The sequence below is a fragment of the Rutidosis leptorrhynchoides genome, chromosome 4 (assembly GCF_046630445.1).
Source record: "Rutidosis leptorrhynchoides isolate AG116_Rl617_1_P2 chromosome 4, CSIRO_AGI_Rlap_v1, whole genome shotgun sequence".
NCBI classification, from domain to species: domain Eukaryota; kingdom Viridiplantae; phylum Streptophyta; class Magnoliopsida; order Asterales; family Asteraceae; genus Rutidosis; species Rutidosis leptorrhynchoides.
The window spans coordinates 456,676,022-456,701,727 of record NC_092336.1 but is presented as its reverse complement, the minus strand read 5'-3'; positions in this window follow the sequence as shown (position 1 = coordinate 456,701,727).

The following is a 25,706-nucleotide window of genomic DNA, read 5'->3' as shown; positions in this document are numbered from 1 at the left end:
ATACTTAGGTAATAATTATATTTTTATATAAATAGCTCAGGTCTTGCTAAAAATTAATAATTGTATAATAACAGGTTAGGGATAATAATAATAATAATGATAGTAATATTAATAATTTTATTATTAATGATGGTTTTAAATGATAATCTTATAATAATGATAATAATCGAAGTTTTTACTAAAATGTAAAGTTTACTAATAAGGAAAATAATAATTTTGGTAATAATAATAATAATAATAATAAATCTATAATGATACTAATATTAATATGTATCATAGTAAATATAATTTGTATTAATTTCATAATAACAATAATAATAATAACCTTAATCATGATAATACTTATATTGATATTAATAACACTAAAAATAACATTTGTGGTAATTACTGATGCTACATAATAGTAAGATGATAATAATAATAATCATAATATCCCTAATACCTAATAAATATAATAAATGATAATTTCTACTTATATTTGTAATATTAATAACAATAATAATTATAATACTAATATTAACAACAGTACAATAATAACCATAACAATGATAATCATAATAAGAATAATAATAAATAATAATAAGTAATAATAATAATAATAATAATAATAATAATAATAATAATAATTATTATTATTATTATAATAATAATAATTATAATTATAATAATAATAATTATAATAATAATAATAATAATAATAATAATAATAATAATAAATTTGAAAATGGAAACTACCTTAAAAACTAGCTCGCAAAAATAATTGCCCAGAAAAGGACTCGAGCCCGAGACCTCCTTCTAACACACAAGCACTCTTAACCATCCATCCGTGACCATTTTTCAATATGATATAGTTTCTAAATTCTTTTATTCCCTAAACCGAACTCATCCTCTTCAATAAACTGATCGACCATGTATCAAACTCAGCAGGGTTTAATTTAAGTGTTTAGGATTTGTAAAATGATTAACACTGAATTGTGATAATTTATATAGATTAACAGAACGAAAAAAAATAAAAAAAAAATTAATCACAGACATGAAGAACACGGGTTGAACTCAAAATCAATTTTAAAACTAGAGGCTGTTATAGATTATAATTATAACATGAAATAGACTTTAAATTATCTTTAGAAACTTTCTGGATCATCCTTTGTTCAAGAAACATCAAACTGAAAACAAATTTTAGGATGAACAAGTCGTTTGACTTTTAAAATTTAACTTTGACTTTCAAAATTCGAATTTAATACAGAGAATTAGTAATTCAAACCTTGCAGGTAGTTAAAACGCATCAATCCTAATACTTTTGCATTTCTATATTTTGAAAAATTGTTCGTTTTGGAGTTTTGGCTTAAAGGAGTCACGAGCAGAGGATGAAGAAACTGTAACCCCATTTTTCTGTTTTTATCTCCTGAATTTTTAAAAGGTAACAAATTATAGAATGCAAGTTAGTCTAATACAGCTATTATATCTCAATTGTATTATAGTGGAATGGGGGTCTACCAGAGATATCAAACAGACGATCAGGTACATAAAAAAATAAAATAAAAAAATTATTTCAACAAATTGTACTGGATTTTGGATTGTACTGGGAATTGGATATGGACAGGCAACGGATTAAGGGTCAGAACAAAAATCCCCTACAGTTCTATGCAGATGATTTCAGAATTCGTTCCTTATTTGATTTTATATAAGTTAATTTGATTTAGTAATTAATTCTTAATAATTATAATACAATTAGTTATATAGTAATAATGAAATAACTAATAATAAAGATATAAGTTAATAATATCAAAACAATACTAATAATAATATTAATCATATTAATAATCAAGGTTGTAATTATAATAATGATAATAGTAGTAATAAATGATAGTATTATAATAATACTTATAAAAATAATGATAATGAATAAATAATATTAATAAAGTAATATGATAATTTTTAATAACAATGTAAAAATAATAATAATTAATAACATTATAACTAAATTATACATTTAATTGTTCTTACAATAATATATATATAAAGTCTTTATGTTGATAAATCATAATTTTACAAATAATAAAAATATTAATAATTATTGATAATAATAATAATGTTATTAACAATAATAACAATATTAATATAACCTATTAATATTAGTATATAAATATTTACACAACATGCACTATTACAATTACTAAATACATGATATTTTTAGGTTACTTATATTGCAATTTTTATATATACAATTATATATATATATATATATATATATATATATATATATATATATATATATATATATATATATATATATATATGATATATTAATATATTAACCTACAATTATTTATATATATTTTTACATATTTATTTACACACAATTGTCCGTGAATCGTCGGGCATGGACAAAGGGTGATTGATTTACATAAATATATATTTCAAAACTTTCGAGACTCAACGTTACAGATTTTATTACAGATTTTGCTTATCGTGTCAGAAACATATAAAGATTAAAGTTTAAATTTTTGTCAGAAATTCCCGGGTCACTACACCATCCGTCTGCGGATGATAAGGGGTGCTAATATCTAACTTAGTTCCCAAAGCTTCCAGTAAGGATTTCCAAAACCTCGATATAAATCAATGGTCTCGGTCTGAAATAATAGATACAGGAACACCATGTCTAGAAACAATCTCCTTCAAATACAAACGAGTAAGCTTCTCCATCGAATCTGTTTCCTTAATCGACAAGAAATGAGCTGACTTTGTGAGTTGATCAGCAATCACCTAAATGGTATCATAACCACCCATAGTTCTCGGTAACTTTGTAATAAGGTCCATCGTAATACCTTCCCACTTCCACTAGGGAATCTCAGGTTGCACCAAAAGTCCAGACAGTTTCTGAGGTTCAGCTTTAACCTTAGCACAGGTCAAACACTTAGCCACATACGTAGCCACATCACCTTTCAAATTAGGCCACCAATACAGCTCCTTAAGGTCATGATACATCTTTCCTGAACCAGGATGAATAGAGTACCTAGACTTATGAGCCTCATCTAAAACAAGTTGTCACAGATCACCAAACTTCGAAACCCAAAGACTTCCCGCAAAGCACCTAGTACCATCGGTTCGTATTTCGAACTTCTTAGCCATGCCTCTGACATTCTCGTTCACAAAATTCTCCTCTTTCAAGGCTTCTTGTTATGCCTCAAGAATCTGCCTTGCGAGGTTAGTTCGAATAGTCATATTCAAGGCTCTAAACCTACGAGGTTCAGCCCTTTCTTTACGACTTAATGCATCAGCCACAACATTGGCCTTTCCCGGATGAAATAAAAGTTCGCAATCATAATCATTCAACATCTCAACCCATCTTCGTTGCCTCATATTCAACTGTTTTTGGTCAAGAATATGTTGAAGACTTTTGTGATCAGTGTACACTGTACTTTTGACCCCATAAATATAATGTCTCTAAATCTTGAACGCAAACACAACAGCTCCCAACTCTAAATCATGGGTCGTATAATTCTGCTCGTGGATCGTCAATTGACGTGATGCGTACGCAATAACTTTCTTTCGTTGCATCAAAACACAACCAAGGCCCTGACGTGAAGCATCACAATAAACAACAAAATTATCATTACCCTTAGGTAGTGACAATATCGGAGCGGTAGTCAACTTCTTCTTCAGAGTTTAAAATAAACCTTCTATAGTAACCTGCCAACCCTAGAAACTGACGAATCTGAGTAGGAGTCTTTGGAATTTCCCACTTCTCAATTGCCTCAATCTTGGCCAGATCAACTTGTATTCCTTGTTTACCAATAACATGTCCAAGGAATTGAACTTCTCTTAACCAGAAAGCACACTTAGAGAACTTAGCGTACAACTCTTCTTTCCTCAACAGATCAAGCACCAACTTCAAATGTTCTTCGTGCTCTTCATCACTCTTGGAATAAATAAGGATGTCGTCGATGAAAACGATAACGAATTTGTCCAGATAGGGTCTACACACACGGTTCATGAGGTCCATGAACACTGCAGGTGCATTTATTAATCCGAACGGTATAACAAGGAAATCGTAGTGACCATAACGGGTACGGAAAGCGGTTTTCGGAATATAAGTTTCTTTAACGCGCAATTGGTGATAACCAGAACGAAGATCAATCTTAGAATAAATGGACGAACCTTGAAGTTGATCGAACAGATCATCAATTCTAGGAAGAGGGTAATAGTTTTTAACAGTAAGCTTGTTCAATTAGGGATAATCAATACACCATCGAAACGAACCATCTTTCTTCTTAATAAACAAAACGGGAGCTCCCCAAGGGGACGAACTGGGACGGATGAAATATAGTTGCAACAATGAAGGAAGAAATATATGGAGTAGTCACATCAGTGACATAGGTATTTAAGGCAATTCTCTCAAAGGAGGTAACGAGGATCATGGGCTTCAAAGTAAATTTTCATTACATTTCCGAAAGGAAGACGTACGAATGGTGTGATCTTTCAGCGAGAGTGAACTTCCTTGCACAATGTGCGAGGCAGTCTAGGATTCATCCATATTATTAAATTTATATGCGGATGAAAAGAACGTGAAATATGGGTTATAACGAATGGCCGACTCCAGGTGAAATGAATCTAAAAAAAATCTCGTGCACCTCAAAGTATTGAATCCTAGGATTGATGTTTACAAGGGTGTTGCGATTAATCGCGAATATTGAGAGCATAAATTCCTCAGTCGGTCTAGTGTAATATATATATGATACCAACTATAACAATAGTTGGGGTAGAAACCCACCTAGCGCCTTTTCTACAATAGGGTGACCACCGAGTGTACCCCGGGAAATTGATTTATCGGTCCGCGTTTCGGCCATGTCCAACCATAAGAGGGAAAATTTTATGAGCGCAAAGTCTCTCCAACAAATTTTATAAAACTGGCATCTAAAGTGGTGTAAGAGTTTCTATCAATGAACTTAATGGTAAGTTTCATCCTTAAACGGAGGATGAGAAGAACTGTGATCCTAACACTCTGTAGAGTAATGCAAAAATTTGGTACAATTAATCAATGGAGTTTTGAAAAAGCTTTAAATGTTTGATGTGACAACATAAATGGAACGAAGTTCTTAGTAAATTTAGAAGTATGTACAACGTGTACCATTTTATATAAAATAAATTGACTTAGTCAAACAGCTCAATAAATGAGTGGTTTTAAAATAATTTTGAAGGTATGATTTAGTATATACTAGTCAAAATAGGTAAGGGTAAATTTATTCATTTGAATCCATACGTACATATATGATTTTATAAATTTGTATACATGACAAAATATTTTATTACTTCTATTCGCCCATAAATCCCGTGAGAACCGCCCAATTAAACAAATGTGTAAAACTCCCGATGATAAACAGAGATTATGTATTTCAGAGGTTACGAGTTGAAGTTTGATCGTGGAAGATCGAGTAAAGGACTTGGATTGTCGTGCGACATTGACTAACAAATGTCACGTGGTCATGAAAACCAATGAATTAAATGTCTTTTTGACTACTATCAGGACATAAGTCCTTGGACCAAAACTGTTCCCGAGCGAAGCTGTTGCTAACAAGCGAGTTATGAAGGATAGAGCATGAGATAGACAATCTGGTTAAAACGAGCGTCTTGTATATCTACAAATAAGATAATGAATATTTTTCCTACCCATGTAATACATCGGAATTTCTGAATGAGTAGTGTAAAAATTTTCTTTGACTCGCTTTCTATTCCTCATGTCACAATATTGGAACTTCTTTATGAATTACCATAATATAATCATGTTGGCCTGATGCCATTATATTATACTAATTCATAGTTCCATTCCAATAGCACTACATGAGGTCAGGACACGCGATCAACCTCGAATTTCCACTCAATTTCTCTAAAACAATTTCTTAAACAATGTGCTAAGGATAGCACAAGAGACAAAAACATCAAAAGTAACGAATAAGAGTAACTATGACATAAAAATGTCTTTGAAGTATCCAGAATCTTTAAATGTCAATAATGACATTTCCGGTTCGCAACCCAAAGCACAAAGGCACAACGGCAAAAAAGGCACGTAATATAATAAGAATGTTATACACCTAATCATAATAGCTGACATTGAAATGCTGAGCCTTTAGAAATCACGAATGACATCTCGCGTAATATAACTCAAACGTTATATACATAACCATAATAGATGACATAGATATGTCGAGAATTTCAGAAGTCAAGAATGACATCCCTCGATTTCACTAACCGATGTCTTCTTATAAAAGATAAACTCACTAATGTATTATAGTAAACTAGACTCACCAATACGATACAAATAATCACATATAATAATATATTATAGGCCGGGCTGTAGACTAGACTCACTAATGCACCCTATTGACTCGGGTAACGACATCAATGCAGTCTAATTCCCTACAACCAGAGCTCTGATACCAACTTTAATGACCCGTCAAAGTACTCTTGACGACCATTGTTATCTTGGTCCCACAGTTTGATCATAACTCTATATGAATTTGATAAATAACCTTGCATTCTTTATTTAAAAATGATTTCCTATATAGTAAACTTACCAAAATATGTAAGTTTAGAAAAACCATACATAATTACTTAATCAAAAGTTGACCGAAAAAAGTCAACAAACACCCACAATTTAAAGTATCAAAATAGAATGCAAGTAAATGTTTGACAAAAGCTGCCATCATAAATATGCAGACTCTCTAAGCACAGCGGAAACAATCAATCATGAACCTGAGAATAAAACATGCGAGTAACTGTCAACAAAAATGTTGAGTGAATTATAGGTTTAATCATTGCAAACAATATTTAAGTTAAACCATAAAGATTTATGTTTGAAAACATAAAGACTTATTTTGGGCCACAAAAATTATATGCTCGAAAACATATAAAAATGTTATTTCATTAACCCATGAGCCACCTGGTAACCACTTAACCAATTCCACCCTTACCAAGCACAATATACACTGATACATTCCATCTTCAAAAATTGCTAGCGCGACTAGCACGAAATGGGGTTGTTAAACCCGATAAATCTATCCATAGGATTTGCGTTCACCAGTAGAAACTAGTGATTACAGTGTGACAACCTGGAAATTTCTGACCAAATTTGAACTGTAATCTTTATATATTCCTGACACGATAAGCAAAGTTTGTAAGTTGAATCTCAAAAATTTTAAACTGTGTTCATACACTCATTTAACCTCGACCAACAATAACCTTGGATCTAGCAGTACAGGAAATCGTGTAGGATGCACCTACAAAGAATTCACTGCCTGCAAACCTTTGGAATTTGATGGAACCGAAGGACCAATCGGATTGAAACGGTGGACCGAGAAGGTCGAATTGGTGTTTGCCATAAGTAAGTGTACTGAAGAGGACAAAGTGAAGTACGCTACGCATACCTTCACAGGTTCTGCGTTAACATGGTGGAATACCTATCTAGAGCAAGTGGGATAAGATGATGCGTACGCACTACCGTGGTCAGCATTCAAGCACTTGATGAACGAGAAGTACCGTCCCAGAACCGAGGTCAATAAGCTCAAGACAGAACTTAGAGGGTTACGAACCCAAGGATTTGATATTACCACATACGAAAGACGATTCACAGAATTGTGCCTATTGTGTCCGGGAGTGTTCGAAGATGAGGAAGAGAAGATCGACTCATTTGTGAAAGGATTACCGGAAAGAATCCAAGAAGATATAAGTTCACACGAGCCCGCCTCCATACAACAGGCATGTAGAATGGCTCACAAACTAGTGAACCAGATTGAGGAAAGAATTAAAGAACAGACGGCTGAAGAGGCCAATGTGAAGCAAGTCAAAAGAAAGTGGGAGGAAAACGGTGATAAGAATCACCAATACAATAACAACAGCAATTACAACAATAATCGCAACAACTATCCCAACAATCGCAACATCAATCGCAACTACAACAAATGGCCTAACAACAACAACAACAACAACAACAACAACAACAACAACAACAACAACAACAACAACAACAGTAACTACAACAATCATCCCAACAACAATAACAACCGCAACAACAACAACAATCAGAAGCAGCTATGCCAAAGGTGTGAAAAGTATCACTCGGGGTTCTGCACCAAATTTTGCAACAAATGTAAAAGAAATGGTCATAGCGCGGTGAAGTGTGAGGTCTACGGACCAGGGGTTAACAGAACGAAAGGAACAAATGGTGTCAGAACGAGTAATGGCGGAGCAAGTAGTGTCGGAGCAAGTTATGCCAATGTAGTTTGTTATAAATGTGGAAAATCGGGCCACATTATTAGAAATTGCTCGAACCAGGAGAACACGAATGGACAAGGCCGTGGAAGAGTTTTCAATATTAATGCGGCAGAGGCACGGGAAGACCCGGAGCTTGTTACGGGTACGTTTCTTATTGACGATAAATCTGCTTACGTTTTATTTGATTCGGGTGCGGATAGAAGCTATATGAGTAGAGATTTTTGTGCTAAATTAAGTTGCCCATTGACGCCTTTGGATAGTAAATTTTTACTCGAATTAGCAAATGGTAAATTAATTTCAGCAGATAATATATGTCGGAATCGAGAAATTAAACTGGTTAGCGAAACATTTAAGATTGACTTGATACCAGTAGAGTTTGGGAGTTTTGATGTGACAATCGGTATGGACTGGTTGAAAGAAGTGAAAGCAGAGATCGTTTGTTACAAAAATGCAATTCGCATTTGATATGTGCAGCGGTGTATATAAAATACTATTAATTTTTACAAGAAAATACTATTAAATACGATACAATTTTACACAAGATATTTATTTATTTAGAGAATGGGTATACTTAAACCTTGATACAACACTTATAGGCAGTGTACCTAATCGTACAGTAGTGTAGTTTTTAGTAAGTCCGGTTCGTTCCACAGGGAAAATCTTTAAACAAAGCTTAACGCTATATTAGTTTACTTTTATAAAAATACAAATATATATACAAGTGATATTATTATTATAAAGGGGGGTTTTTACCGTTTAATGACCGGTTTGTCGATTTTAAAACTTTAGTCGCAGTTAAAACCAAATGTAAAATATTAAAAATAAATACAAGACTTAAATTAAAGCGTAAAGTAAATAACGATAATGAAATTGCGATTAATAAAAATGCGATAAAATAATCTTGCGATAATTAAAAAGTACGATAATTAAAAGTGCAATTAAATACAATAACAATAAAAATGCGATAATTAGAAGTGCAATTAAATATAAAATAAAGGAAATTAAATATGAAATAAAAGAATTATGCTTATTTAAAATTCCGTAATCATGATGTTTGACATGTTGATTTTAGTTTTATGCCCATGAGTTAATTGTCCTTTGTCCTGGATTATTTAATATGTCCGTCTGGTTTTTGTCCATAACAGTCCATCAGTCATAAATATAAAGTGCGAGTGTCCTCGTCAAATTATCCTTATACCCGAAGTTAAATATTCCAACTAATTGGGGACTTAAACTATAACAAGATTTTAATACTTTGTTTAATAATTACACCAGGATGTCGAATGAGTGTAATCCAAGGTTTTAATATTTTGTTATCAATTATACCAAGTGTCCTTGTACATAATTTCACCCCTGTTTTAATTATTCTAGTGGCTACTAATCCATTCCCGTGTCCGGTTAAATGAACGATTATTCGTACATATAAATACCCCGCACATCGTGTCCGATCGAGTGTATATGGTAATTTATAGGGACGCCCAATTGTAAATCTTTATATTAACATTAACAAACTATCATTTAGTTAAACAAATATAAAGCCCATTAATAGCCCATAGTCTAATTTCCACAAGTGTCGTTCTTTTGTCCAAACCCCAATTATGGTACAAAACCCAATTACCCAATTTTAGTAATTAGCCCAACATCATGATTACTTCGGATTAAATAAGCATAATAATAAATTAGCTACGAGACATTAAATTAAAAAGGTTGAACATAACTTACAATGATTAAAAATAGCGTAGCGTTACACGGACAGAATTTCGACTTACACCCTTACAACATTCGCTAACATACCCTTATTATTAGGATTTAAAATTAAAATTAAAATATAAATTATATATATATATTTACGTATATATTGAGAGAGAGATAGATATATGTTATGAAAAATGATCAGAATTCGGTTGGCTTTATAGGGAATTTGAGAATTTGGGGCTCCGCGACTCGCGGCCCTTTTTGCCTTCAAACTCCTCGAGTCGCGGAGTTTGTAAATACAGCTCACTCCTTTTGGAGTCTTTCTTGCCGACGGATTTTTATAATTTATATAATATATAAATAATTATAAGAATTATTTAAATATTATATTATATTTATGTGCATAGTTGACTTGTAATTTTTAGTCCGTTGCGTCGAGCGTTGAGAGTTGACTCTGGTCCCGGTTCCGGATTTTTGAACGTCCTTGCGTACAATTTAATATCTTGTACTTTGCATTTTGAATCTTGTACTCTTGTAATTTCGAGACGTTTCTTATCAATAATTGGAACCTCTTTGATTGTATTTTGTACTTTTGAGCTTTTTGGTCGTTTGCGTCTTCAATTCGTCGAATCTGTCTTTTGTCTTCACCTTTTATTATTTAAACGAATATCACTTGTAAATAGAACAATTGCAACTAAAAGCTTGTCTTTCTTGAGGAATAATGCTATGAAATATATGTTCGTTTTTAGCATTATCAAATATTCCCACACTTAAGCGTTGCTTGTCCTCAAGCAATATCATCTTGAAATACTAGAATCACTTCTTTATTCTTCACACTTTGTACATCAGTGATTTCTATACGACGGTATAAACAATGGTAGTAACGATATGGTTTACAGTCCCACATGACTATAAAAATTTAGATCCATTAAGGAAATTGGATCTTTATGAAAACATTTGATCTTTTGAAAATTAAATCTAGTTTTTACCCTAGATAAGTTTTCTAGAATAACCCTTTACCGGTGTTTGCAAAATATTTTTGTGGGTTTGGTGGGTTTCAGATTTGAAAATTTTAGCTCAAAACTTATGGTTTTGTGTCACCCACTTGCTAACCTTGTATTTGGAAAGCAACACGTCCAGTTTACTTGTCCCGTATATTACCTTTCGGTAAACTACCGTCCGGTTGTAAAGCAAAGCGTTGAACAAGCAACTGTTAAGGCAATGTCCCCTGACATGCTTTTAATTATGGTCTATAACGTGTTGGACACAATTACTATCCTTGGTAGGAGCAATAGTAAAGCTCATCCTTATAATTTTTCAGTCTGGCACAAGGTCCTGTCTTTGACCATGCTATGCAACCACCGTTCTTACGGTTGACACCCGATTTGGTTCAGGTGACCTAATGAATTCCAGGTGAATTCTTAGGATTTTACGTTCAATGGTAATGAACGCATTGAAAATAGGGTTTTCAGAAAACAAATCGGTTTGTAATTTTGATCAAAATATTTTCTCGTTCAAGCTCGAGTTTAGATATCATTGAATTCCATGAGTTTGTAATTCTCAATCTTTAAGGTCAATCTCAAGGATTGAGTAATATCAGGCTTAAAAGCTGATTTTTGATCTTTTAAGGAGATTATCCTTTCTGGGGATCTGATTCATTAGTCTTTTCCAGCTAATTTGCATGGTGCCCCCCCCCCCATTGTACGAGATAAATCCTTCTCATGGTTAGGATAAATCTGACCACTTGGCGACCCTGTTTGATGCTGAGGTCCGTGGATTTCCTGCTGATTTTAGTGATGACTTTTCTAGATTTTTCGTCAACCTACAGCTGGTCTGGACGATAACTTCCTGACTTAAATCAAGAAGCGCGTTTCTTTTTCGGAAGACTTTACTTCCTTTTAATGATGGAATTGATTCATCGTGTAGATCCATCTCTCTTACAGTAAATCAGGTAAAACTTTTTAGTTTAGTCCAAAGCAAAAGTATTTTCAGTTATTTGTACAAAAATATGTGATATATGTTTTGAATAACTTGGAGAATTTTCTCACACTTGGCTTTTATTTTCCTTTTTATCGTCCTCTATTCCATTTTAAATGAATTTTAACATTTTGGTTTGTTTCTCAATTTATGTCCGTTCCGAGGTTACAATAATTTCGGTGTTAAAACCTAGTTTTATCGTTCATAAATATGTATAAACATGATTTTGAGTTCATTTAATTGAAAATTTTGAAAATTTTTACTAGAATTGGGTAGTCAGTATATAAGACTAGGGCTGTTCTTTATTATCAGAGAGCACTAGATTCTAATACAACTACTGCTTTACTAGTATTTTTAATGGTAACCCAGTGTTTAAGATAAAAATTTTAAAATTCGAAAGAATTTAACCCCTTCCCACACTTAAGATCTTGCAATGCCCTCATTTGCAAGAAATCAGTAACAATTTAAATTATTGAGGGTGATTTGTGTGAAAATGATTAAATTTTTACCAAAGTTTCCAAATATATTGGCGTTTGTTTGCTGAATGATAAATGGTGCACATCATTTGTTCATTTCTTCTTGTTGTTATTTCACATATATTTTGCATCTTGTCGTCAAAATTAGTTGCTTTTGCTGAACTTAATGCCAGTCTTTGAAAATGCGTTGTTTTACCCTGTTGTGTACCTAAGATAAACTGCAAACATATATACATATTTTTGAAGTTTGGTATATTACCCCACATTCAAAAATTATTAAAATCTAAGAATAAAAGTTAGAAAATTATAAAAACTATTACAATATTAACATAAGTATTAAACGTATCAACATTATAAATTACAAAATAAATAAAACTAAGTAGACTAGGGATGATACTGATACCAATAGGGGTTCCAAGCATAACCATAGGTGCTATAGAATGCTTCGGCTGGGTTATACGTAGGATACGGTGGTTGCATCTCTATAGACCAGGGAGGGAATATGGGTTTTGGAGTAGGAATATAGTTTCTACCTATATGTTGGCAATGAGCTATGATTTGGTTTTGATGAACTTGCTAACCTTCAAATGCTCTCTGTCTAGCATTTTCGTACTCCTGTGAAGCTATAAACCTTTGCATTTCTTGCATTTCATTTCCCCCTCCTACATTACCTTGCTGTTGGTTTCTCTCAACCTGTGGATGTCTACCATGGTATTGTACTGCGGCGTTATTTCGCCTCTTCAAAACTTTCGCACCATGGTATACATTTAAACCTATAGTATCGCGGGGTTCTGGTTCTTCGACTAATAATCCCCCCCGACTTATATCCACACCGAGATATTCAGCAATCAAAGTAATAAAAATACCACCTCCTATTATGCTATGCGGTCTCATCCCCCTAACCATAGATGATAAATAATAACCCACACAATAAGGTATACTTACAGCGCTTTGTGGGTCTCGAATACACATATGGTAAAACAAATCCTGTTCATTTACCTTTTCCTTGTTCTTACCTCTTTGTGTAATCGAATTAGCTAAAATCTATGAATCACTCTTAATTCAGCTCTATCTATATCCAAATAAGAGTAAATTTCCCCTTTGAATCGGTGATGGCTTGTCATTTGACTCCATACACCGTGTGTATCAAAATTTTCATCTATCTTTCTACCATTTAGTATCAACTCTCTACAATCGGCAGATGCTAACTCCTCAGGCGTATATATACGTAAAGCCTGAGCCATGTCTAGTAAAGACATGTGGCGCATCGAACCTCCTAACAAAAATCTAATAAAAGATCGATCGGTTAAACTAGCTACCCGATCATTTAATTCTATACTACACAACAATTCTTCACACCATACTTTATATACAGGTCTACGCATGGTGAAAAAACGTACCCAGTCGTTAAAAGTAGAATTACCATACCTCTGTGCAAGTAATTCTCTAATTGGCCCGGCCAATTCTACAGCTTCTAATGGTCCCCATTCTATGACCCTCGGTACCTCAACAACTTTAGAATGAAGAGTATGCAAACCCCTTTGGTATTTTGGATAATCTATCCAAAGTCTGTCAAATCTCAGGTTCGGGTGCAAATCTTCCAAGTGCATATGAGAAAATGTCATGACTGGATGAGGTATATCTTGCTTGTAGTAGTTATCCACCTCCTGTTGTTCCGCATTCTCAGCAGGAGCATTGCGAGTTTGGGATGAAGATTCACCCCTTTCAGTCTGCAAAACACATCAAACACAATTTTTGTGCATCCAAATATGCATTAGTGTCAGCAAAATCATCAATCAAAATAATTACAATGACATGATCAATTTATATCAAACTTAAGCTCATTTTCACATTTTTATCAAATCTACACTTTTTCAAATAAGCATATACGAAAATGTTCGCCAAGTTCATAAGCATTCAACTCAAATAACATGTCAAAATAATCATTACTAGCAATTAAACAAGTTTCAAATGGCATTATCTCTCAAAAATCAAGTTCATGAATTTTAGACTTGAAACAGTCCACTTTAATTCTCAAAATCATGTTTAGGCTCAAAGTTTGGATCATTTAACTACCTAAACATGTTACACTACTTAATTTAGCAACAATTCATGACAAAAATCGACCATAACCTGTTTATATCAAAAAGCCCCAAATTTGCTCAAGAACACAAACCCTAGATTACTCAAAATTAGTAGTTTAAGGCTTCTAATCATGTTAAATAGCATCAATCTAGGTTATACAAGCATAATACATAAACAATTTAAGCATAATTACACTAAAAAGCATCAAAATCAAATTGGGGAAAAAATTGCTCAAGAACACTAATTTTCGGATTAAATGGTGTTTAGGTGTAGAAATTTACCATTTTTCTTGAGTAATTCCTTGATAGCATCCTTCTCAACATGATTTTAGTAAAAGATTTGATGATTAACGGTTAAAAATTGTGATTTTGGGGGTGTTTTGCGGGGTTTTTCGGAGTATTTTCGCCGTGTTTTCTGTTTTTGTGGTGTGGACTGATCAGTTCTTTGCGATATATTTTTTTTCTGTATTTCGGTCCCTCCGCGAGTCGCGGGGTTTAAAGCTTCAAACTCCGCGAGTCGCGGAGTTTGTTTGTTTGTTTTTTTTTTTTTATAACATCTTATATTAATTAAAACAATTAAGTAATTAATTTTAAAATTTTGTTTCCCTTGTTATTTAGGACGAGGTCGTTTCGGATCGATGTCCTAGTCCGTCCTTCGACAAAATTTTAAAATTTGTCTTTTTGTAGCGATTGTTTTAAAAGCTAAGATTTTTGGGTTTTTTAATGTTTTTGGCATACTTTAATTCAATAAGATTAAAAATAATGATAATAAAAGTTCTCGTCCCTCCCTTGGGTAAAGCAATTTCGGTTCAACGACCTAGTCTTCAACTCACGACGAATTTTAAAAATCATATTTTTAACTTAATGAGATAAAGTAAATTTTTGTTTTTAAATTCACACAATTTAAATATAAAATTCAAAATTAATATTAAAAATTCACACCAAACTTAAAATTTGAAATGCATAAAATTAAAAATTCATATTTTAAAAATTAAAAATTCACACCAAACTTAATTTAAAAATTCATATTATAAATTCACACCAAACTTATATTAATTTTTCAAATATTTACAATTTTAAAAATATTGTTTTTACAAAATTTACAATATTAATTTAAGATTTATATATTAATTTTAAAAACATGGTAAAAATAAAATTAAAAATCCTTTTGGCTTTTTATCCCACTTTAATCAATCAAATATTATCAAAAATATGCGCCCCTCTTTTCGGTAAAGTAATTTCGGTTCCAAGACCTAACTTAACTCATGACGAATTTTTGAAATATTTTGGGTTGATTGATTAAAGATATTTATACCTTAAGAATAAACGTTAAATTTCGCAGTGATGTAATAAATTTTTGTATGATATCAATAATTTCGGTCGCCAAACCTAATTTTATTCAATACCAATTTAATACTTTATAGCGAATAAATTAGCGTTTATTATCAAAAGGTTAAAAATAAAAATAAAAATAAAAATAAAAAACTGTACAGACTTACCTGTGAAATAGATTTCTTAGTTATATGATCTATCCCATTCATAAGATAGTCGGTTTAATTGATTTTCCATGGCTACATAGGCGTAACCTCGAGCATTCAGTGTCTTTTCTTCTAAACATATGAACGGTCCGTCTCTGCATAAAGTAACAAATTCGGTATTTGAATAGGTTTGATTATTTAAACATTTACCTCCATGTGACCATTTTCCGCATTTGTGACATCTTTCTAGGTGTCGTGCTCTTCTTTTCGCTGCGGATTTTGATTTTCCTTTACCAAATTGTAACTTATTATCTTCGCATCTGGATTCTTTTCTAACTCCGTCCATTCTTTCTCTGATTACTGATACTATTTCACTCGGTAGTGTGTCATTATTACGTTTAGTGATCAAAGCGTGTAGCATTAGACCATGGTTTAGTTCACAGGCAGTCTTCATTTTGTAAAAACCTAAAAAAAATAAAAATTCAGAATGGGGGGAGAAGACTAGTTCTTTAGGGTCTGCTAGGGAAAGACCATTCGGGTTCCATTTTCGAGAACTACACGAAAACAGACAATCTAACTCTAACAGAAATACATATTATCCTTTAAAGACTTGATTCTCCCCACACTTAGTTAGCTGTGGTGTCGAAATTGTGATTAACTTCGTTGTCGACTTCCATCGGACTATCTATGTAGTGTTTAACTCTGTGACCATTAACTTTAAATTCAATCCCATTTGAATTTATTAATTCTATCGTTCCGTATGGGAAAACTCTTTTGACTATGAATGGTCCAGACCATCTTGATTTCAATTTTCCAGGAAATAGCTTGAATCGTGAATTGAAAAGAAGAACTCTGTCTCCTTCTTTAAATTCTTTTGAACTTCTGATTCTTTTATCATGCCATTTCTTCGTTCTTTCTTTATAGATTAACGAATTTTCGTATGCTTCATGTCTTAATTCTTCTAATTCGTTTAGTTGACTTAATCGTAGACGTCCGGCTTCATGTAAATCAAGATTACATGTCTTCAAAGCCCAAAATGCTTTGTGTTCAATTTCTACTGGAAGATGACATGCTTTTCCATAAACAAGTCTAAAAGGTGTGGTTCCAATTGGAGTTTTGTAGGCTTTTCTAAAAGCCCAGAGTGCATCCTCCAATTTAATGGACCATTCCTTCGGATTTGATCCTACGGTTTTCTCTAGAATACGTTTTAAAGCTCGGTTGGTATTTTCAACTTGTCCACTTGTTTGTGGATGATATGCGGTGGAGATTTTATGAGTTACTCCATATCTTTTAAGAACTTTCTCAAGTCGATTATTACAAAAATGAGTACCCCGATCACTTATTAAAGCTTTCGGTGTTCCAAACCTTGCAAAAAGACGTTTTAAAAAGTTGACTGCAACTCGTGCATCGTTAGTTGGGAGAGCTTGTGCTTCCGCCCATTTAGATACATAATCAATGGCTACGAGTATATATAGATTATTATGAGATTTTGGAAATGGACCCATAAAGTCAATACCCCAAATGTCAAATACTTCACATACTTGGATGACATTTTGTGACATTTCATCACGTTGACTTATTTTTCCGGCCCTTTGACAAGCATCACAGGATTTGCAAAGAAGGTGTGCGTCTTTGTAAATTGTAGGCCAATAGAATCCAGCATCATAAACTTTTCTTGCTGTTAGTTGAGGCCCATAATGCCCTCCTGTTGGTCCTGTGTGACAATGGTTTAATATTTTACTAGCTTCATCTCCAAATACACATCGGCGTATTATTCCATCGGGACAACTTTTAAACAGATGTGGATCTTCCCAAAAATAGTGTTTTATATCACTGAAGAATTTCTTTCGTCTTTGGTACGATAATCCTTTTTCAAGGAATCCACATACTAAATAGTTTGCATAGTCTGCAAACCATGGAATTTCTTTATAATCTATCTTCAATAGATATTCATCAGGAAAGTTGTCTTGTATGGCCGATTCATTTAGAACTTCTAATTCGGGATTTTCAAGACGAGAAAGATGATCAGCGGCGATATTTTCTACTCCTCTTTTATCTCGGATTTCAATATCAAACTCTTGTAAGAGTAAGATCCAACGGATTAATCTTGGTTTAGCATCTTGTTTTGAAAATAGGTATCTAAGAGCAGAATGGTCGGTATAGACCACCGTTTTTGCTAGAACGAGATATGATCGAAATTTGTCAAAAGCAAAGACAATAGCAAGGAGTTCTTTTTCAGTAGTTGTATAGTTCGTTTGTGCTCCTTGTAACGTCTTACTAGCATAATATATAGGTTGAAATCGTTTTTCAATCCTTTGTCCTAAAACGGCTCCCATTGCAAAATCACTTGCATCGCACATTAGTTCAAATGGTAGATTCCAATTTGGTGTTATCATGATCGGCGCATTAGTGAGTTTCTCTTTAAGAATATTAAAAGATTTGATACACTCATCTGAAAAGATGAATGGAGCATCCTTTTCTAGGAGTTTATTCATAGGAGTGGCAATTTTAGAAAAATCTTTTATGAAACGTCGGTAAAAACCGGCATGCCCTAGAAAACTCCTAACTCCTCTAACATTTGTGGGATGTGGAAGTTTAGCAATTACATCTACTTTAGCTCTATCCACTTCAATTCCTTCTTTTGAAATTTTATGACCAAGAACGATGCCTTCTTTAACCATGAAATGGCATTTCTCCCAATTAAGAACTAGATTTGATTGTTCGCATCTAATGAGCATTCGTTCCAGATTAGCTAGACATGTTTCAAATGTATCACCGAAGACTGAAAAGTCATCCATGAAAACTTCCATGCATTCTTCTATCATGTCGTGAAAAATCGCCATCATACACCTTTGAAAGGTTGCAGGGGCGTTGCAAAGTCCAAATGGCATGCGTTTGTAAGCAAAAGTACCATAAGGGTACGTGAACGTGGTTTTCTCTTGGTCCTCGGGTGCTATTGGAATTTGAAAATATCCAGAAAATCCATCTAGAAAACAATAGTAACTATTTCCGGCTAATCTTTCCAATATTTGATCAATGAAAGGTAAGGGAAAGTGATCTTTTCTGGTGGCGTCATTTAATTTTCTATAATCAATACATACACGCCATCCTGTTACGGTCCTAGTAGGAATAAGCTCATTTTTCTCATTTGTAATGACAGTCTTGCCACCCTTCTTAGGCACGCATTGAACTGGGCTTACCCATGGACTATCAGAAATTGGATAAATTAGACCTGCATCTAGCAGTTTAATAATCTCTTTCTTAACTACATCTTGCATATTAGGATTTAGTCTTCGTTGGCGTTGCACATACGTTTTATGACCTTCTTCCATAAGGATTTTATGTGTGCAATATGAAGGACTTATTCCTTTAATATCATGAATCTTCCATGCAATGGCTGGTTTATGAGCTTTCAACACAGAAATGAGTTGTGATTTCTCATTTTCAGTAAGAGAAGACGATATTATTACAGGTAATTCAGATTCACCATGTAAATAAGCGTATTCCAAATGGTTTGGAATTGGCTTTAACTCTAATTTCGGAGGTTCTTCTATCGATGATTTGTATCGATATCTGTCTTCTTCTTTTAGCATTTGAATTTCTTCTGTTTTTGGTTCATATCCATTAGCTATAAGTGTAGCTAACATTTCAGCTTCATCAATTGGTTCATTACCTTCTCCTAAAGAACATTCTCCTGTTCCTTGTAATTCTGGAAATTCTTCTAATAATTCTGCATGTGCATCTATAATTTGAATATAATAATATGTATCATCTGCAGATTGTGGTTGTTGAATTGCTCTATCAACTGAAAAGGTAACACTCTCGTCCTCTATACTTAGGGTCAATTTCTTACCGAACACGTCTATCATTGCTTTAGCCGTGTTTAAGAATGGTCTTCCTAATATGAGAGGAACTTGAGAATCTTCTTCCATGTCCAGAACAACAAAATCTACTAGAAATACTAAAGTACCAACTTTAACTAGCATGTTCTCCATTATCCCTCTAGGATATTTTATTGATCTATCGGCTAGTTGTATGCTTATTCTGGTTGGTTTCAATTCTCCAAGGTCTAGTTTAGCGTATAGTGAATACGGCATTAGATTTATACTAGCACCTAAGTCTGCTAATGCTTCTATTGAACTAAGACTACCCAGAAAACATGGAATTGTGAAACTTCCTGGATCAGATAGTTTTTCTGGTATCTTATTCAACAGCACTGCTGAACAATTAGCATTCATGGTAACAGCCGAGAGTTCTTCCATTTTCTTTCTATTTGAGATTAGATCTTTCAAGAATTTAGCATATCTAGGCATTCCTGAAATCACATCAATGAAAGGAAGATTTACATTTATCTGTTTAAACATATCCAAGAATTTGGATTGCTCGGCTTCAAGTTTCTCTTTCTTCATTTTACTCGGGTAAGGAAGTGGTGGTTGGTATGGTTTAACATAAGGTTTAGCCTTAACTGTGTTATCTTCATTAACCTTTTCAACTACCAGTTCTTTTTCCTTATCTTGATTAGGTTGTGGTTCTTGTGGAGTAGGAATAGCTTCATCAGAAGTTACAGGTATTTCAGGTGGTTTAAGTGTTGTACCACTTCTTGTGGTAATAGCTTTAGCTGTTTCATTCCGGGGGTTAGTATTTGTATCACTAGGTAGACTTCCCGGTTTTCTTTCACCTATTAACCTTGCTAGGTTACTTACTTCTTGTTCCAGATTTTGAATAGAAGCTTGTTGATTTCTAAATGCTTGAGCATTTTGTTCATTAGTTTGTTTTTGAGATGTGAAAAACTGCGTTTGAGTTTCAACTAGCTTCGTCATCATATCTTCTAAATTCGGCTTTTTATCATCGGTTTGTTGTGGTGGTTTGTTTTGAAAATTAGGTCTTTGCTGATTGTAAGTATTATTGGATACTTGTTGATTGCTAGGACCTTGTTAGTTGTTGTATGGAATATTTCTGTTATAATTCTGGTTTTGATTGTAAATCGGTCTTGGCGGTTGATAATTATTCTGATAATTATTTCCAGGCCTTTGGTTTATGCATGAAATATTCTCTCTTTGTTCCATTGTTAATTCAATACTGAGACAATCTTTTGTCAAATGTGGTCCTCCACACTGCTCACAACTAATTCGTATTGAGTGAATATCTTTAGTCATCTTTTCCATTCGTCTCTCCACAGCATCTATCTTTGCGGAAATGGAATCTAAGTCATGGCTAGAATCGGCTCTAGCTGCTTTAGATGATCTAACGATATCTTTTTCTTGGTGCCACTCATGTGAGTGGGAAGCAGTGTTATCAATAATTTTGTAAGCATCAGTTTCGGTTTTCTTCATAATAGAACCACCAGCTGCTATATCTATATCTTTTCTTGTAGTGATGTCGCATCCTTGGTAGAATATTTGTACTATTTGACAGGTGTCTAAACCATGTTGTGGACATACTCTTAATAACTTTCCAAATCTTGTCCACGCCACATATAGAGTTTCATTTGGCTTCTGTGTAAACGTAACAATTTCTCCTTGAAGTCTTACGGCTTTAGATGCAGGAAAGAATTGTTTAAGAAATTTTTCAACTAAAACATCCCATGTATCAATCGCTCCTTTAGGTAACGATTCCAACCAATCTTTGGCTTCTCCCTTTAAAGTCCAGGGAAATAACATGAGATATATCTGTTCATCCTCAACTTCTCGGATTTTAAATAGTGTGCAGATCCTATTAAAGGTACGTAGATGTTCATTTGGATCTTCCTTCGGCGCACCACTAAATTGGCATTGATTAGTCACCATGTGTAGAATTTGTCCTTTGATTTCATAATCTGGCGCATTAATGTCTGGATGAGTAATTGCGTGACCTTGGCCAGTGCGTTTAGCTCTCATTCGGTCTTCCATACTTAAAGGTTCCAGATTCTCCATAATTGAATTTGTTGAATCGGAATCACTAGAGGATTCTGATTTAATGGTTCGTTCCTCAACAATCTCTGTTTGAATGATTGGTGGTTCCGGAGGAAAGTTTAGTGGTTCAGGATCTACGAATCGTCCCTGAATATTCTCCGGATTCTCAATTGTGAGGTCGGGTTCAAAAAATGGATTATCGGAAATTTGAACTGGAGTACTTGGTCGACTGGATGACGATTCTAAAGAAAAATCAACGGCAGTAATATTTGCTAAATGTCTTGATCTAGTTATAGGTGGTGAACGTACAAAAGGTGGTGAACGTCTTGCTCGGTGCATTCACTGAATATCCTATTAGTTTTTAAAAGGAAAGAAAAATTATAATAAGTTATCCAATCAATAGACTTTTCTAATTTTGCCCACGTTTCGAATAGCCAAAAGATGCAGCAGAGGGGCAGGATTCGTTTGGTCTCAATATAATTGAGGACTGTTTGGCTCCAATAACCCGGTCCACGTACAAATCCAACTATTACTACGAACCAGAAAATTTTGATGTCTATCAATTTAACCACTTAAAATAAATTTTCGTAATTTTAAGAAATTTAGATAAGAAGTAGAATAAAAATCTATGTCCTAAAACTAGAATAGCGAGAAATAAGAAAGAAAAAGAGTTCGTCGAAATAGGTCGAAAAAGAAAAATGGTTGAAAAATAAAAGGTAACGGAAAAATAAAAGAAACTTATAAAACTTAAAAACACTTGACTAACCTAACCTTATTACTACAACTAACTTAAAATTATAATCGCAAATTGAGATTACTAATTGGAATGATAATTGATACATAAGTAAAAGTCATCTAAAAATATTAAAGCTTACAGGAAAAACTATATCCCAAATGGAAATAACTTAAAAAGAACCTAAAACTTAAAAAGGCGTCGCAAAATTCTAAAGTACCTAAATCTTAGTCTAAAGAAAAAGCACTTAAGGAATTCTACGGCAAAGCCTAAAAATCTAGAAGTAAAAATAACTATGGCAAAAACTAAGTTTAAAACTAAATATGAGCTAAAAATACAAATATTACGTTAAAATGATTAAAAAGGGACAAAATATAGAAATATACAAAAAGTTGTAAAAAGTACAATTTTTATAAAAATATTATTTTTATATTATTTATTTATTAAAACTATTAATTTTAAACTTTAAATAAACTAATTAAACTAAATACATAAATTAATTAAAACTTAAATTAAATACTAAATTAATTAAATATTTAACCCTAAATACAAATTAATTAATAATAATTAATAATACTCCGTATTTAATGCAGATTAGGGTTCTGTCAGGCGCATGTCAGAGTGTCTCCGCGAGTCGCGGTATTCTAAGCAGCAAACCCCGCGAGTCGCGGGGTTCCAGTTTTCAACTCTGGAACAGTTTAAAACTTGACATTTTTTTTATATGTTTTAAATAAAAAAATACTTAAATAAAACTTATATAAAAATAAAGAAACTTTATAAAACTTAAATATTTAACAAAATCTTAAAAATACTTATATTTTTGTTTTTCTTTTTATATTTTCGAATATTTAAAACGTATTTTTATAAAAACGACTTTTAATAAAAGTAAACTAAAAATCTTTTTTTTTTTATATTAGCGTTGCGCTTCTGGCGTTTAAGAGTTCCCCGGCAGCGGCGCTAAAAATACTTGATATGTGCAGCGGTGTATATAAAATACTATTAATTTTTACAAGAAAATACTATTAAATACGATACAATTTTATATAAGATATTTATTTATTTAGAGAATGGATATACTTAAACCTTGCTACAACACTTATAGGCAGTGTACCTAATCGTACAGTAGTGTAGTTTTTAGTAAGTCCGGTTCGTTCCACAGGGAAAATCTTTAAACAAAGCTTAACGCTATATTAGTTTGCTTTTATAAAAATACAAATATATATACAAGTAATATTATTATTATAAAGGGGGGTTTTTACCGTTTAATGACCGGTTTGTCGATTTTAAAACTTTAGTCGCAGTTAAAACCAAATGTAAAATATTAAAAATAAATACAAGACTTAAATTAAAGCGTAAAGTAAATAACGATAATGAAATTGCGATTAATAAAAATGCGATAAAATAATCTTGCGATAATTAAAAAGTACGATAATTAAAAGTGCAATTAAATACAATAACAATAAAAATGCGATAATTAGAAGTGCAATTAAATATAAAATAAAGGAAATTAAATATGAAATAAAAGAATTATGCTTATTTAAAATTCCGTAATCATGATGTTTGACATGTTGATTTTAGTTTTATGCCCATGGGTTAATTGTCCTTTGTCCTGGATTATTTAATATGTCCGTCTGGTTTTTGTCCATAACAGTCCATCAATCATAAATATAAAGTGCGAGTGTCCTCGTCAAATTATCCTTATACCTGAAGTTAAATATTCCAACTAATTGGGGACTTAAACTATAACAAGATTTTAATACTTTGTTTAATAATTACACCAGGATGTCAACTGAGTGTAATCCAAGGTTTTAATATTTTGTTATCAATTATACCAAGTGTCCTTGTACATAATTTCACCCCTGTTTTAATTATTCTAGTGGCTATTAATCTATTCCCGTGTCCGGTTAAATGAACGATTATTCGTACATATAAATACCCCGCCCATCGTGTCCGATCGAGTGTATATGGTAATTTATAGGGACGCCCAATTGTAAATCTTTATATTAACATTAACAAACTATCATTTAGTTAAACAAATATAAAGCCCATTAATAGCCCATAGTCTAATTTCCACAAGTGTCGTTCTTTTGTCCAAACCCCAATTATGGTACAAAACCCAATTACCCAATTTTAGTAATTAGCCCAACATCATGATTACTTCGGATTAAATAAGCATAATAATAACTTAGCTACGAGACATTAAATTAAAAAGGTTAAACATAACTTACAATGATTAAAAATAGCGTAGCGTTACACGGACAGAATTTTGACTTACACCCTTACAACATTCGCTAACATACCCTTATTATTAGGATTTAAAATTAAAATTAAAATTAAAATATAAATTATATATATATATATATTTACGTATATATTGAGAGAGAGATAGATATATGTTATGAAAAATGATCAGAATTCGGTTGGCTTTATAGGGAATTTGAGAATTTGGGGCTCCGCGACTCGCGGCCCTTTTTGCCTTCAAACTCCGCGAGTCGCGGAGTTTGTAAATACAGCTCACTCCTTTTGGAGTCTTTCTTGCCGACGGATTTTTATAATTTATATAATATATAAATAATTATAAGAATTATTTAAATATTATATTATATTTATGTGCATAGTTGACTTGTAATTTTTAGTCCGTTGCGTCGAGCGTTGAGAGTTGACTCTGGTCCCGGTTCCGGATTTTCGAACGTCCTTGCGTACAATTTAATATCTTGTACTTTGCGTTTTAAATCTTGTACTCTTGTAATTTCGAGACGTTTCTTATCAATAATTGGAACCTCTTTGATTGTATTTTGTACTTTTGAGCTTTTTGGTCGTTTGCGTCTTCAATTCGTCGAATATGTCTTTTGTCTTCACCTTTTATTATTTAAACGAATATCACTTGTAAATAGAACAATTGCAACTAAAAGCTTGTCTTTCTTGAGGAATAATGCTATGAAATATATGGTACATTCAGGTTGTGTATCGACTACCGAGAGTTGAACAAACTTACCATCAAGAACCACTACCCACTACCGAGAATCGACGACTTATTTGATCAACTACAAGGCTCGTCTGTTTATTCAAAGATTGACTTACGTTCCGGGTATCATCAAATG